The 16,153-nt window shown below is 44.1% G+C and overlaps 1 protein-coding gene across 3 annotated transcripts in view; it reads left to right on the forward strand.

Annotated features, from left to right (window-relative positions):
* Positions 1 to 16,153, forward strand: part of GCNT2 (glucosaminyl (N-acetyl) transferase 2 (I blood group)) — a 57,924-nt gene that overhangs the window by 35,327 nt on the left and 6,444 nt on the right. The window lies entirely within an intron of this gene.

Raw genomic sequence — 16,153 nt, forward strand, 5'->3', positions numbered from 1 at the left:
ATCTTCTGCTTACTGCATGTCTATTTCAATCAAAATGCCACAGAAAAGAGTATGTTCTCTATTTTCACTGTATTTCTAACTTGGCTGGAATGCAGAATTGCTAGAAATATAAAGGAGAACCAGTTCTTCTGAGATTTCCTGTCCAGTTTATTGCTTTTCAGAGCTTATATATAAGAGGCTCTGAACCTTATTAGGAAGAACCAAGTTAGCCCTGTCTATTTAGATACCAAATGCTTTTGTAACATGGTTGATATTAGCACTGACCCCCATGAGCTGTGTGTCCAATAAAGACCAGGCAAGACAGACAGACATATAAAAAGACAGATATGCATACACACCCTCCCCTTTTCCCACTACAATTTATATTCAGCCATATCTGAGGTGGCCTTACAGCAGTACTTCAGGACAGAGAAGTGAAGAATATCATGATGGCAGGACTAACACTGTACCGTTTCTTATAGCTCCAGGGATCTCCTGGTCAGAATCTTGGTTTTATGTGTTCTCCAAAATATGGCATCCGCAACTTCACAGTGCTCCCTAGCATTGCTAAATAGTTCATCCAGTACTGATCTGAGAGACGAATGACATCTACTGAAATACCATCATCACTTTCTATATCTATCCTTTTTTTCCTGGAGGTCTCCCCATTCAAGCCCTGACCTGACCCAATACTATGAGTTCACCATTGCCCCAGTTATGGAGAAAGCAACTTGTCAGAAAAATGCCAACACCATTGGACTAAGTATATTCCTTTTGGGGAAATCTTAGATTAAAGAATGCTTGGCCCAAGAAGCCTAAACTAACAAAAACTGAAAGGTAGACAGTTTCCAAGTGGAGCTGTCTTGGTGCACTCTCTTCCCTCACCCCATCTGACTAGGATTTCTTACTAGCTAAGGAATTGCTAATTGATTTTTTGTCCAAGAAGTGTTCCTATTGGTTACATTTTTATTTTGGTCCAGATTTTGTCTTTGAGTCACTGACAACATTGGAGGGGGAGAGACTGGGCTGCTTAGCATCAGGAATCCTGACTGACTCAACCAGAATCTTTCTCAAGTGGTCTCAGGGAATGTATGCTAGAGGGCAGAGCTCACCCAGCTTTAGCCCAGTGTGTGCTATCTCCAAACAAAAGGCAGCTCTGCTAGCCCATGGGAAAGAGGTTCAAAGCAATGCCCTTCTCTTCACCCTCATACACACATTGTCACCAGCCACCCACTTCTTTGTCTCCTACTGCAGTCCCTCTTCTCCCTCCCCAAGTTATGGCTGACCCTTTCACATAGCAGGTGGCTTCTTCTGTGCACTCCTGAATCTTTGTAAACAAGGATAGAACCAGCATTTTTTCCATGTTATTTTATCTGCTACAAGGCCATCATACAAGGGGGTGTATTTCATAAATCCTGAGTGAGCTCTGGCTATTCTGCTGTCACCTCATAGTCCATATTTTTGTTTATAGCAGAGTGCTAGTGATTTTGCATTCTACCATTCCACTTCTTTGGTGTGGGGTTAAGAGTCATTACTGAATACTTTCCAGCCAGCTGTAGTTAAAAGAAAGCATCTATACTTAAATGTTGATGATTTTTGTTAAACATCCCTCCAAAAATACTTAGTCCAATAGAATTTAAAGGCTTTCCACTGTTTCTTGTAAAGCTCCTCGTTACAGCTTACAAATTTTGGCAGGTATAGTTACCATCAGCTTTTAGTAATAGGATATGATTTCCTTTCCACGAGGGGAGGAAGTGCAACAGGACTCCACAGGAAACTGCAGTTACTTGACCCCTATTTTCCTCCCTCTGTGGTTGCTAAAGAACCACCTACACAGGCTAGTGTAAAGTAAACAACTTTGACATCTACATATCATGAGCTTTCAATTGGTAAATCATACATCCAACACATACAATGTATGATATAGTGGTTGTTCAGCATCCAAATGTTTGGAACCCTGTTTAAGAATACTTTTTGCACTTGAGATTAATAAGTTAGCAGAAGTCACCCTCTTGAGTTTTGTGTCTTGTTTTTTTGCATGGGTCCTTCAGCTCCAAACTAATGCTTCTGTGCTTTTTATACATACTCAAGCATCAGGCCTGCTTCTGGCCTTGCTTGTAAATGATGAGTACCTGCACTGAGGTCAAGGGAATTAAAGAAGTGTAAAATGCAGAATGAGTCCCCATGTACATTTATTTTACAGTTTACAGAGCCAATTCAGCCAATCAAAAAGTTCAAATTTGATTTATTTGATCCCTCCTCCCCTCAAAAAAGGATTTTCTTAAAAAAAAAGTTCCACCATCTTTCCCCCATTTTTCAAATAACTATATGGCTGTTTGAATGCTAAGTTTTAGAGTTTTGATTAAAAAAGGGGGACTAATTATAATTTGTTGACCAACTCTGTAAATTAGCATTCACTTGAATTATTGTAGCTTTCTTCCTACAGTGTGTAGTAATCTAGACCAGAGATTGGCCTGAGTCATGAAGGTTGGCTCTAGAGCTGTAGCTCTAGATTCATCTGAGGAGAGGAGACAGGACTTGGTTGTAATTAATATATATGGCTTTCTTCATTGAGGCCACTGGTTCCTTTGAGCTGTCAGGATATTCAGCTCCATAACCAATCACAGCTTTTTCTGCTTAGTGTTACCACACTGGTCTCTAAAAGGACTATCCTGGACTAATCGGTCGTGGAAAGGACGGCTACCCAAATTGCTGGAATAAAATCCAAACTTCCCCTCAGGCTCAGGGAGATTCAGAATAAGTGTTACAGTCTGGGCCCATTTCTAGTATAAACTTTGCAAACAGTTTGTTAAATCAAGCTTGCTGTGTAAGAAGATTTAAGCAACTAAGAAGTTTAGCTACATAAACAAAGCCAAAATAATTTAGTAGTTACAGCCAAAAATTGAGAATATGGAGCCTGTGGGCCAGATACCCAGCTAGTGTAAATCATTTAGACTAGCTGAGAATCTGGTCCCTTGGCTCGATTCCTGATTTGTCTATGTGACCTGGAAGAAATCACTTATCTTGCTTGTGCGTCACTTTCCCCATCTGCAGGAAGAAGGATAAAAATATAAAGTACTATTAAAATCATAAAGCCAAATTAATGCTCTATTGGGTCGTGTCTTTTTATTAGGGCTGTCAAGTGATTAAAAAATTATTCGTGATTAATGGCCCAATTAATCGCACTGTTAAACAATAATAGAATACTATTTATTTAAATATTTTTGGATGTTTTCTACATTTTCAAATATATTGATTTCAATTACAACACAGAATAAAAAGTGTACAGTGCTCACTTTATATTTATTTTTTATTACAAGTTTTTGCACTGTAAAAAACCCCCAAAGGAAATAGTATTTTGCAATTCATCTGACACAAGTACTATAATGCAATCTCTTTATCATGAAAGTTGTACTTACAAATGTAGAATTATGTACAAAAAAACTGCATTCAAAAATAAAACAATGTAAAATTTTAGAACCTGCAAGTTCAGTCCTACTTCTTGTTCAGCCAATCTCTAAGACAAACAAGTTTGTTTACATTTGCAGAGATAATGCTGCCTGCTTCTTGTTTACAATGCCACCTGAAAGTGAGAACAGGTATTCACATGACACTGTTTTTGGTGGTTCAGATTCTACAGTTTCCGCATCGGAGTGTTGCTCTTTTAAGACTTCTGAAAGCATGCACCGCACCTCGTCCCTCTCAGATTTTGGAAGGCACTTCAGATTCTTAAACCTTCTTTGCATTTTGTCAAATCTGCAGTGAAAGTGTTCTTAAAATGAACATGTGCTGGGTCATCATCCGAGACTGCTATAACATGAAATCTGTGGCAGACTGTGGGTAAAACAGAGCAGGGGACATACAATTCTTCCACAAGGAGTTCAGTCACATTTTAATTAATGCATTATTTTTTTAACAAGCATCACCAGCATGGAAGCATGTCCTCTAGAATGGTGGCTGAAGCGTGAAGGGGCATATGAATGTTTAGCATATCTGGCACGTAAATACCTTGCAATGCCTGCTACAAAAGTGCCATGCAAATGCCTGTTCTCACTTTCTGGTGGCACCGTAAATAAGAAGAGGGCAGCATTATCTCCTGTAAATGTAAACAAACTTCTTTGTCTTAGTGATTGGCTGAACAAGAAGTAGGACTGAGTGGACTTGTAAGCTCTACAATTTTATATTCTGTTTTTGAGTGTAGTTATGTAACAAAAAAAAAATCTATATTTGGAAGTTGCACTTTCAGGACAAAGATTGCACTACAGTACTTAGATGAGGTGAATTGAAAAATACTATTTCTTTATCATTTTTACAGTGCAAATATTTGTAATAAAAATATACACCTATTTCAATTACAACACACAATACAATATATATGAAAATGTAGAAAAACATCCAAAATATTTAATAAATTTCAATTGGTATTCTATTGTTTAACAGTGCAAATAAAACTGCGATTAATCACAATTATTTTTTTTTTACTTAATCTTATGAGTTAACTACGATTAATTGACAGCCCTACTTTTTATCCTTGCTTTCACCTTCACTCTGGGGTGAGATCGGTTTGTCTATTTATGTGCCTCTCAGCAGACATGTTGGGCCTCCACAAATAATAAAGAGTGTTGTATAGTGAGTGGTTAGAGCAGTGGGGACAGGTATTTCTATTTCTATTCCTGATTCTGCCATTGAGTCACTTTGTGATCTTAAGCATGTCAGTTATACACTTACGGAATGTGTGTAAACCTGCCATAAAACTCAATTGCAGAGTACTTAGACATCCTTGGATGCAAAATGCTGCTTATGCATAAGTCTACACAGCAGGGGTAACCCAGGCATCAACTTTAACTCCTCTACCATCCACACACAAAAACCTCCAACCCAGGTTTGGAAGTGTTTTAAGCCTGACCCAGCTGGGGGTGTGGGTTACAGGCTAGCTCTGCTTTAACTATGCCTGGAATGCACCCATATTGAACTGAGAAAACAAGCTCAGTTGCTGATGGTCCTCCAATGCCTCCCCCACAAAGAACAGAAAAGTTCTTCAGGAGTTGACTAGGAAAGAATCCTAGAGTGTTCAGCACAGCATTTGGTGCCTGCAAAGGGTTTCACTCACTTCTCTGTTGCTCTCTGCTGTCAGAGTATGGTTCTTCATCTCCCAGACCCCACTGACAACTTCTTTGGCCCTGTGATGGCATCTCTCTGGCTACGTCTTCCTGGCCCAGTCCTCCAGCCACGTCCCCTCTTTCCAGTTCTGTTCCCTCTCAAGGTAACTAAAGTCCAGCTAAAGAATCCATACCAACATCCAAAAAGAAGATCCTTCTGCACCTCTTGAGCTGCCTTGAAGTCCCCTGCTCTTCATCCCTATTCTGACTGCACAGTTCCTTCTTTTCTCCTTTGGCTGAGCACTGCCTCCCAGGCTTTTCCTTAGAGGCAATTTTTCCTAGCAGGTTTCCCCACTGCTTCCCCTCCCCAGAGACTCTGGTAGCTTCTTTGGGGACCTCTCTGGTTCTTACAAGCTCTAACTCAGGGTCTCCCACAGGAACCTGCCTTGCTATCTGTGGTTCTCTCAAGCCTTCCTTCACAGAGAGAGGGAGGGAACTCTCCTTGCTCTTCACTGAGTTCTTTCCCATTTCTGCGTAGTCCTCCCTGAACCCTTCACAGCTAGGATCACTAATTGTAATTGGCCACGTCCAGACTACCCGCCGTATCGGCGGGTTAAAATCTATTGCTCGGGGATCGATATATCGCGTCTAATCTAGAGGCGATATATCGCTCCCCGAGCGCGCTTATATCGATTCCGGAACTCCATCAACCCCAACGGAGTTCCGGAATCGACAGGGAGAGCCACGAACATCGATCCCGCACAGTGTGGACGGGTGAGTAATCCGATCTTAGATATTTGACTTCAGCTACGTTATTCACGTAGCTGAAGTTGCGTATCTAAGATCGATTTCCCCCCCCCCCCAGTGTGGACCAGCCCAATGAGTCAGGATCAGTGGGGATTAACTGTACTGTGACAGTGCAATTTCATTTTCCTAGCTGAAGATGATTGTACATCAGGTGGCAAACCAACTATTGTGGATTAAAGGAAGTCGACAAAGCTGTTTGGGTGCCAGACAACAAATCAGGTCTCATGTATTTGAAGAGACAAAATCTGGAGTTTGTCTGGGGGTCATGTGGGAACCTTGTATTTAGGCCACTGATTCTTTGCTATTTCTGCCACATTCTGAGAACGAGACTATTTTAAGGGATACTTTTTACTATCTTGTTGAAACAACCTATTCAATATCAAATTGACCATCTTATTGGAGTAAGACTCTGATGCATAGGAATGCGATAAGAAACTCAACCTTTATATCCTGACCTCAATCATATGACCTAGGTCTCAGGTTCAGGGGAAAATACCCTCTCACATGGCAGTATCCACTCTCTGTAGTGGTCACTGTTGTGTTTATTACTTTTATCACATATGTTCCAACAGCAGTTTTCATTCATTCTTTTCATTTCTTTCAAATGAGTAGGACATAAGGAAGAAGTGTTGGATATGCAGTATTTGGTAAATTGTTGATCAGTGTAATACATCACTTCTCGGCTCTCTGAGCTAAGAGGTGAAAACTTTATCTAAAAGTTGTATCTGGATATAATGGGTAAGGCTGTGTGTCTGTCATGGAGGTCACAGATTCTGTGACTTTCCTGACTTCTGCAGTGACTGGTGCTGGATCAGGGCCTGCCTGCCCCTGGGTCAGAAGCAGCAGTTTGGGTGTGTGGGAGGGGGCTTATGGCTGGGGTTGCAGTGTGGGGTGGTGCTTACTGGGGATGGGGGTGGGCTCCCCAGCTCCCACCAGCATGTCCCTGCAGCTCCTAGGTGGAGAAGCTAGGGGGGCTCCACGCACTATCCCTGGCCACAGGCGCTGCCCCCGAATCTCCCATTGGCTGGGGTTCTCGGACAATGGGAGCTGCGGAGCTGGTGCTTGTGGCAGTAGTAGTATGCAGAGCTCCCCTGTCTGCCCCTAGGAGCTGCAGGGACACGTGGAGACAGGTAGGAGAGACTGCAAGCCCCGCCAACCCCCCCCCCCCCCCTGCAGCACCAACAGGGGCCCATGTTACCAGATTTGCCCATTACTTTGGGTTATGCTCATTTATTCGGGTTACTCTTCTGGGAAAGGGGATTCTGTAATTCTATCAATGTACTGCTTGTGTCACTTGTGTTTTTATATGGAGATCTACTTCTCCTTTCTGCAAGTCCCCTCCCAAATAGCTATCCTGCAGGATCCAGGTTCCCTAGGGCTGGGTTTCTCCAGCCTCAAAACCAGATAAACACGCCCACACATACATTAACAGAGCTAGTCTGAGCGGACTGGGTCAATCAGCACTGTCAAGCTGACTCTCCTTATATGCCCATGGATGGGGTCAAGCAGCACTTTCAAGCTGATACCCTTATGCATCCCAGATTCAGCATGTCCCTATCCCCACTCTCACAACACAATTGTACTGGCAGTAACCTACTTGATGAGCAAACCCCACAGTATTCTGGGCGCTGCAGGGATCTTTAACTTAGGTAAATGAAGTGTTGCTGTAGAGTGAATGTGGGAAACTAAAAACACAAAAGAGTAAAGTTCAGTAAGAGAGAGAGAAGCAACCAACTTAACCATAAAAGTTATTTATTGAATAATAGTGATAACTACACAAGGAGGGCTACCAGCATAACATACACTATTAAAAGGTTAATACTTAAGATAAAAGGAAAACAGAGAGCAAGAGAGAGAGAGAGAGAGAGAGAGAAAGAGGGGAGGATCTCACCCACTCCATGAGGCTTGAACTGGTTGGGGTTCCCAGGTGATGCTGGTAGCTCAGGGTCCTGAAGGCTGGAGACAGGCAGAGTCCCCAGTCAGGAGAAGATGGTGTTCCAGTGGAACTGATGCCTAGTTTGGATCTAAGCATCAGAATCCTGACTAGAGGGTGAGTAGGGATTTTTATAGAGAAAATACTATTGTTCAGGGGAGAACAATAGATTTGTTTATAGGTAAGCTGATGACTCCAGGGTTTTCTTCAGACTAGGCAACAGGAGCTGATCACTCTTGGCTATGAGTGGTGTTTTCTTCCAGGGAGCTCACAATGCAACTAGGGTGCTTCATTATTTGGATATCAATTAAGGAGTCATTACTAGAACTGGTCTGATAATTACTGAGCTGGGAGTGTGCAGACATACGTTCATTAGCATCTGGAGCAGAGATTCCCATGATGCAGTGCTTCCTTGCTTTTTCTGGTCCCAGAATTCAGTGTGGTTCTCTGTTCTCCATTCTGTATGTAAATTAAGACGTCTTTCTGTCCCATCTTTCATGCAGATGAGGCTAGGCGAGTTGTCTCTGCTCTCCATTCTGTATGCTAATGGAGATGTCTTAATCTTGTCACCCTTGTCAGGAGGGGTCTAGGTGTGTCTCCCAACGCCCTTCACTGCTCTGCAAGTTTTTTTTTGCTCTGATGGGTTTTGGTTTAAGCAGAGGCTGAGGGGGAGGGGTGTCTTTCATGAGTCAGGCTGGATACTGCTCCCTGGTTCCCCAAGAACACAGAGGTGTCTGGTATCAAGTCCCTCCGTTGATGGGGTGCTTGCGCTGAGCGAGTATGCCCATCACCTCCTTCCTCCGTGGTACTGGGTCTGATCTTCCATCCATTGCAGCCGCCGCATCAGTCGTTGTATCCAACAAACCAGCAAAACCAGACCAATTGCTAGTATAATTTGGAAACCAATGATCACCACAATGGGGTGAAGCATGATATTTAAAAAAGACCTGTTGCACTGGGGCTCCAACCAAGCAAAGTCTCCCAGCAAGAGTGATGGCCTGTGTTTTTACCTTGATGGCAATGAGACCCATTCCCAGTGAAATGGGGAACCTCCTTATAGAGCGCAGGACCGGCATTTAAATGTTGTACAGTCCATATAGGCATAGTAAACTTAATATCACAACTAACAATGGTGGTTACGTTATAGAAACAGCGATTAACATAAGGCACCATGGGTTGGACCCAATGTCCATTAATTAATACAATATCACATCTTGTTCTTACACACATACATGCTTTACCAACATAGACAATAACAGACCCCTCTTTCTGGACAACATCGAAGGAAGAGTGAGACTTATTCCCAGGTTACCCATTCATCCGAACCCTTATGGCTAGTTCCAATCAGGGGAGCACATGCAGGTGCAATATGAATTTAAACCAAATTGCTGGCATGAGCTTGTCACCATATGTGCTCTTTAATGGAATTACCCAGTCTGGGGGACCCTGCTGAATCAAGTTATGTCCAGTTCAGCAGTTCCCAGTTTATGAGGAACTGTGTGATATTGTTGCCTGCTGGCATGATCAGAGACAGCTGCAGTTCCTTTTCGGGTAACGGAGGTATCTGAGTTCCAATGACAATGATGACACATAGGGGCACGGTTGTTCCCCAAACAGCAGAGGAAACCAGGGCTACCCGGCACTTTCCGCCACCCAGGATGCTGTCACTGGGTGTGTTTGAGGGTGTACCTCCCGTTCAAGACCACAATGGCTTACAGAAGAATGGGACGGAGTCTGGAGTGGTCATAGTTTCATAACAAAACTTGAGTGACTCTCCGGTGGTACTCTGTGTGCAATTGGCAATGCTTTTCCAGTTGTCAACAGCGTAGAACTGGTAGCGACACTGCAGGGCCAGGAGGTTGCTCCCAATCCCATAGAATCCATGCATGTGGCACAGCAATTTTATTTCCTGGGATCCAGCTGGCAGGCACCTCTGGAGGTTCAGAGGGATCACAGGTACAGCGTAGAGCCTGGACAGCATCAGACTCCAGACACTTATGAACAGCGGGCTGTTGGTGCACCGATGTCCTGGCTCCTGTACGGGACCTATGAGGGGGCAGAGAAGAGAGAAAAACTTCCCAGACTCCCCCCATATATACTGGGAGAGACTGGGACCAATATTACAGGATGAACATAAAGAGTGACCTATGTGAGGGTGGCCATAATAAGTCAAGGACTTTTCTGGCTTTTTCCTGTCTTAACATTGGGGTAGGCACTGACCAGCCCACTCAATGCGTATTTTCCAACAACTCAAAGCCATTCCTTCTTGCTGGCCAAGAAGGGTGGCTGACAGGATAGAGAAGTCGGTCTTGAGGGTCAGGTGGTTTATCCTTCCATTCTTTGAGCTGTGAAGAATGAAAACATTTCTGCCAGGGTTTTCCATTTTTTGCTATTCAGGATTTCTATCTGACAAATATGGAGCTGGCCCAATTCACAATAGATCTATAGCCATCCCAGATGTGTGTAAAGAACTGATTAGCAGTGATAGAGGCAGTGTTGGTTTTAGTCGGGATGGCTTCCTCCCTTGATTTTTCTAAAACAAGGTCAGTGGATTCAGACACAGTTGAGAAACTTTGGCAGCTAGAAACTGAACCAAATTCCTCAGCACCAACACTGTTGCTTGCTACAGGCAATGAGCTAACTCAATCAACCCACTTCCACACCCTTCAGTTTCAGCAAACTGCTTGCAAAAGCTAGCATCAGGTTTTACTCCTTCAGGAGCACTTTTAGGCAACAATTCATTTTCCCCAGAAATTTTGTCCTTTCCCTTTTCAGCTAGGGGTTTCTCTACAGAAACATCTTTCTGAGCATCTTTCTGGGTTTCAGTGGAGTCCAGAATGATTTCTGAGACAACTGACATATCGTCGATCAGCATAAGCTGAGAGGCACATTCTGTCTGCTCCTCAGACAAAAGATTGGAGACAAATTCTCCCTCAACAGATAAACTGCCATTTTTAACATTCACAAGGTTTGGAATTTCCTCCTCTGTGTTCCCAGACAAACTTTTGGAGATTGGGGAGTAGCTCCCTCCATGGGCAAGTCATTACCCCCAACAGACACAGTCCTAAAAACACTTCCTTCCTGGGTTTTAGTTGAGTCCAGAACCACATCTGGCACAACTGACAAACCCTCAGTCAGCATAAACTCAGAGGTACTTTCTGCCTGTTCCACAGACAGAACACTGGAGACATTTTCTCCCCCAGCAGTTAAACTGCTTTTTGGACTAGACAAACAGTTTGAACTTCCCTCCCCCTTGTCACAGACCACATGGCTTTTCACAGACAAACACTGGGAGATTGGGATGGCTTTTGTAACAGGCAAATTGCCACTCCCAAGAGACAAACCATGGGAGACAGTTTCTCCCTCATATCTGGTGAGTCGAACCTGCTTAATGGTGGGTCTCCTTTCAGAGATCCTATCTGCTAGCAATTGGGCTAACATCCCTGGGTTTCCCACTGTAGCCCTCACAGTGGGTCTCCTCCATATGTCACACTGACGTCTTGCAATCAGCTGGGGAGGCCCATGGGTAACCGGGCACCCTTACTGATTGTCCGACTCCCAGAGCCTCCACTCAGAAGAGGGGACAGGGATCTGGCTTTAACAGGGAGTGGGCGTGGGGGATACTCTCTGTACCGGGGCAGTAGGTTGTGGGGGAGCTCCCTGCATTAACTCCGTTTTCCGCATAACCTGAGACAAAGCATTAATCAGGATGCTGAGGGGCTGGCAATCATATTTTCCCATATCCTCCTCTAAATTCACCAGCTTCTTCCAAATCATGTTCCTAATGGTCTCCTTGGGTTGGCGCTGCCCAGGGTTGTGGGAGGTAGGGGAATTAAGATTGGGAGGGTGCCTGGCAGAGTGAGGACCATTATTTGTAAATGTGATAGCCTATATGAGCTCTGAGGTAGTCTTTTTGCCATCTTGTCTTTTCAAGACACCAGTTTCTCACAGCAAATCTCCTGCCTGTTTGATTTTTGCCACTAGTTCACTCCAGGTTAGGTGTTCTAAATCCACAGTCCCCATGGTCAATTTTGTCTGAGGCCTTGACTACACTGGCGCTTTACAGCGCTGCAACTTTCTCGCTCAGGGAGGTGAAAAAACACTCCCCTGAGCGCAGCAAGTTACAGCGCTGTAAAGCGCCAGTGTAAACAGTGCCCCAAGCGCTGTAAGCTAATCCTCTCAGGGAGGTGGAGAGGTGGAGTTCCTGCAGCGCTGGGAGAGCTCTCTCCCAGTGCTGGTGCCACGACCACACTCGCACTTCCCGCGGCAGCGCTGTACAGCTCCAAGTGTAGGCATACCCTGAGAATTTAGTCCTGCATAAGTGCTCTGTACTAATTCATGTCCCTGATACTGAAAAATGATAATCCCATTCTCTTCTGTCTGGGGTAATGAATCAGAGAGAGCTGCCAGCATTTTCTTTCAAATTAGGTAAGCTCTTGGGGCCTCGCCTGATTTCTGCTCTTCCATTATATACAGTTTCTTAACGGAAGACACAGGCAGTAATCTTTTAAGAGCACTTATCATCCATTCCCGGGGTCCAGTGGCAGTCTGCCTACGTCTATTGGGTTGAGTCCATGCCATCAGCAGAGGGGTACATTTACCAAACACGGGCCAGCCATACAATGGCTGTGTCACGGTTCAGTGGCCCCAGTGTCTCAGCAATAGCCTTGGCTTGACTAGGAGACCACCTTTCTATGTCCGTGACCAGCTCTGTTGTGGGAAGATAGCTCCTGCAACTATGTGTTTAACCTCCCTTGTAGAAACGGGGGCACCATTATGCCTGTGTGGCCAATCGGGCTTAAATGGGTTTTGGGGGACAGCATCAGGGGGTATCTTTATTTTCCCAGGCGGCTCCAAATCACAATCTTCTCTCAACCTTACAGCTACTACCACCCCCTTACAGGCACTAAGTTGGGCAAGCAATTTACTAATCTTTGCCTCACACTCCTGATGGTCTGCTGCTGCCTTTGCTGCAAAGAAAGTGAGTTGCTGCTTTTGCTTCTTCTAACAGAACTTTTGTGTGTGTTAGCTCTTTTCTATACTGTTCTGCATTCCTGCTTACCTTGTCTCTCTCCTCTTGTATATCTCTAAGTACAGTCACCATTCTGAGCTTCTCTGCTATCAGTTCACATCCGTCTGTCTCACATTTGTTCAAACGTTGTTGTAACTGCTTTTCCCTCAAGCTCTAGTTCCTGCCCTCTCTTTACTATTTCAGCCATGTCCAGACATGCATAAAATAATGCCCATGCAGCAACTGCATCCTTTGCACTACCACATGGCTTAAATGTTGTGCAATACTCTTCAAAGCTCAGACTAGCTTCAGTCAGGGGATTCTCACCCTTAAAACATCCCCTTTCCCAGGGGCATTTCCCCTTTTTTATTACCCATCTCTCTAACCTGTTGGTTTTCTCCTGTCTCAAGCGAGCAGCAAAAAAGTCTTTTTCAGCCATCTCTATTTCCTTATTTCACTAATGATCCCCACCAACAGCTCTTTCTAACACCTTTACTTTGAAGGCACTACCCGTAACTCCTTATTTCACAGTTCTACAGGTATTCTAAGCACAATTCTTAACAGAAGGTTACCAAATAGTCTATGAGAGAGAGACCTTGCTAAAGAAGCTTGGTCTGAAAAAAGAACAGAAAATAAGCGTACGCAAGTCTGTGCCTCAGTTTCCCCACTCCACAGCAACTACTCAACAATTACCATGTGATTAGGGTCACGTGATGCCCACCTATCTCCACCAAGTTGTTACCAGATTTGCCCATTACTTTGGAGTATGCTCATTTATTCGGGTTATTCTTCTGGGAAAGGGGATTCTGTAATTCTATCAATGAATTGCTTGTGTCACTTGTGTTTTTATATGGCGATCTACTTCTACCTTCTGCAAGTCCCCTCCCAAATAGCTATCCTGCAGGATCTAGGTTCCCTAGGGCTGGGTTTCTCCAGCCCCAAAACCGGATAAGCACCCACACATACATTAACAGAGCAAGTCTGAGCGGACTGGGTCAATCAGCACTGTCAAGCTGACTCTCCTTATATGCTCCTGTGCTCCATGGATGAGGTCAAGCAGCAACTTCAAGCTGTTACCCTTATGCGTCCCAGATTCAGCATGTCCCTATCCCCACTCTCACAACACAATTGTACTGGCAGTAACCTACTTGATGAGCAAACCCCACAGTATTCTGGGCGCTGCAGGGGATCTTTAGCTTAGGTAAATGAAGCGTTGCTGCAGAGTATATGGGGGAAACTAAAAACACAAAAGACTAAAGTTCAGCAAGAGAGAAGCAACCAACTTAACCATAAAAGTTATTTATTGAATAATAGTGATAACTACACAAGGAGGGCTCAACCAACATAACATACACTATTAAAGGTTAATATCTAAGGTAGAAGGAAAACAGAGAGAGAGAAAGAGGGGGGGAAATCTCACCCACTCCATGAGGCTTGAACTGGTTGGGATTCCTGGGTGATGCTGGTAGCTCAGGGTTCTGAAGGCTGGAGACAGGCAGAGCCCCCAGTCAGGAGAAGATGGAGTTCCAGTGAAACTAATGCCTAGTTTGGATCTAAGCATCAGAATCCTGACTAGAGGATGAGTAGGGATTTTTGTAGAGAAAATACAATTGTTCAAGGGAGAACAATAGATTTGTTTATAGGTAAGATGATGACTCGAGGGTTTTCTTCAGACTAGACAGTAGGAGCTGATCACTCTTGGCTATGAGTGGTGTTTTCTTCCAGGGAACTCACAATGCAACTAGGGTGCTTCATTATTTGGATATCAATTAAGGAGTCATTACTAGAACTGGTCTGATAATTGCTGAGCTGGGTGTGTGCAGACATACGTTCATTAGCATCTGGAGCAGAGATTCCCATGATGCAATGCTTCCCTGCTTTTTCTGGTCCCAGAATTTAGTGTGGTTCTCTGTTCTCCATTATTAAGATGTCTTTCTGTCCCATCTTTCATACAGATGAGGCTAGGCGTGTTGTCTCTGCTCTCCATTCTGTATGCTAATGGAGATGTCTTAATCTTGTCACCCTTGTGAGGAGGGGTCTAGGTGTGTCTCCCAACGCCCTTCACTGCTCTCTGCAAGTTTTTTTCGCTTTGATGGGTTTTGGTTTAAGAAGAGGGGGAGGGATGTCTTTCATGAGTCAGGCTGGATACTGCACCCTGGTTTCCCAAGAACACAGAGGTGTCTGGTATCACCTGGGCCATGCACCACTGCCCCAGCAGGGTCCTGGGCTGCATGCTGCCACTGGCCTTCCCTCTGCCACCCCAAGAGCTCCCTCAGCCCCCCAGCCCAAGTTTTGGTTAGGAATATGTAGTAAAAGTCATGGACAGGTAATGGGTCATGAATTTTTGTTTATTGCCTGTGACCTGTCCATGACTTTTATTAAAAATACCCATGACTAAAACAGCCTTAATAACAGGTCTTCATTGTTAATAGTCAATCAAGAAGGATGAAGGCTCTTACACAGACGTGTAGCAGGAACATATCACTTATTCTCTCTGGGCCAAATTCAGGTGTCATATAAGCAAATACTCTTGAATTGCCTTAATGGCAGTTCACCCATTTGTAGGTTTCAGAGTAGCAGCCGTGTTAGTCTATATCCGCAAAAAGAACAGGAGTACTTGTGGCACCTTAGAGACTAATAAATGTTTTATTGTAGCATGAACTTTCGTGAGCTACAGCTACAGCTCACTTCTTCGGATGCAATGAAGAAGTGAGCACATCCGAAGAAGTGAGCTGTAGCTCATGAAAGCTCATGCTGAAATATATTTGTTAGTCTCTAAGGTGCCACAAGTACTCCTGTTCTTTTCACCCATTTGTACTCAGTCTGAGTTGATTCACTGCACCCCTCAGTATGCCATCTAGAAAATGGGGATAAAGTGGGATAGCTCAGTGATTTGATTATTAGCCTGCTAAAGCCAGGGTTGTGAGCTCAATCCTTGAGGAGGGCCATTTAGGGATCAGGGCAAAAAACCTGTAAGGGAAAGTACTTGGTCCTGCTGTGAAGGCAGGGAACTGGACAATATGAATTTTCAAGGTCTCTTCTAGTTCTATGAGATAGTATAATATGGAGATATACCTCTCCAAACAACATTTTTTAAGATACAAGCACTAAGTATTATGTGTTATTATGTGTTGTGGGTAGTACCACTTCCACCCTCTTGGGGAGAAGATAGGCACTGTTCTTGTCTTGGGGGAACTGTCTCCCTGTATTACAGCATTACTGTGGAATTGTCCTAGAGTTTGGGGCACAGCTTACTGTTTTGAGGTCTCTCCCACTTACAGGGGCAGGAGGTGAAAGAAGGACAAATAGATAAGTCAGGATGTT

This window comes from Gopherus flavomarginatus, chromosome 2 (assembly GCF_025201925.1).
Source record: "Gopherus flavomarginatus isolate rGopFla2 chromosome 2, rGopFla2.mat.asm, whole genome shotgun sequence".
Lineage (NCBI taxonomy): Eukaryota > Metazoa > Chordata > Testudines > Testudinidae > Gopherus > Gopherus flavomarginatus.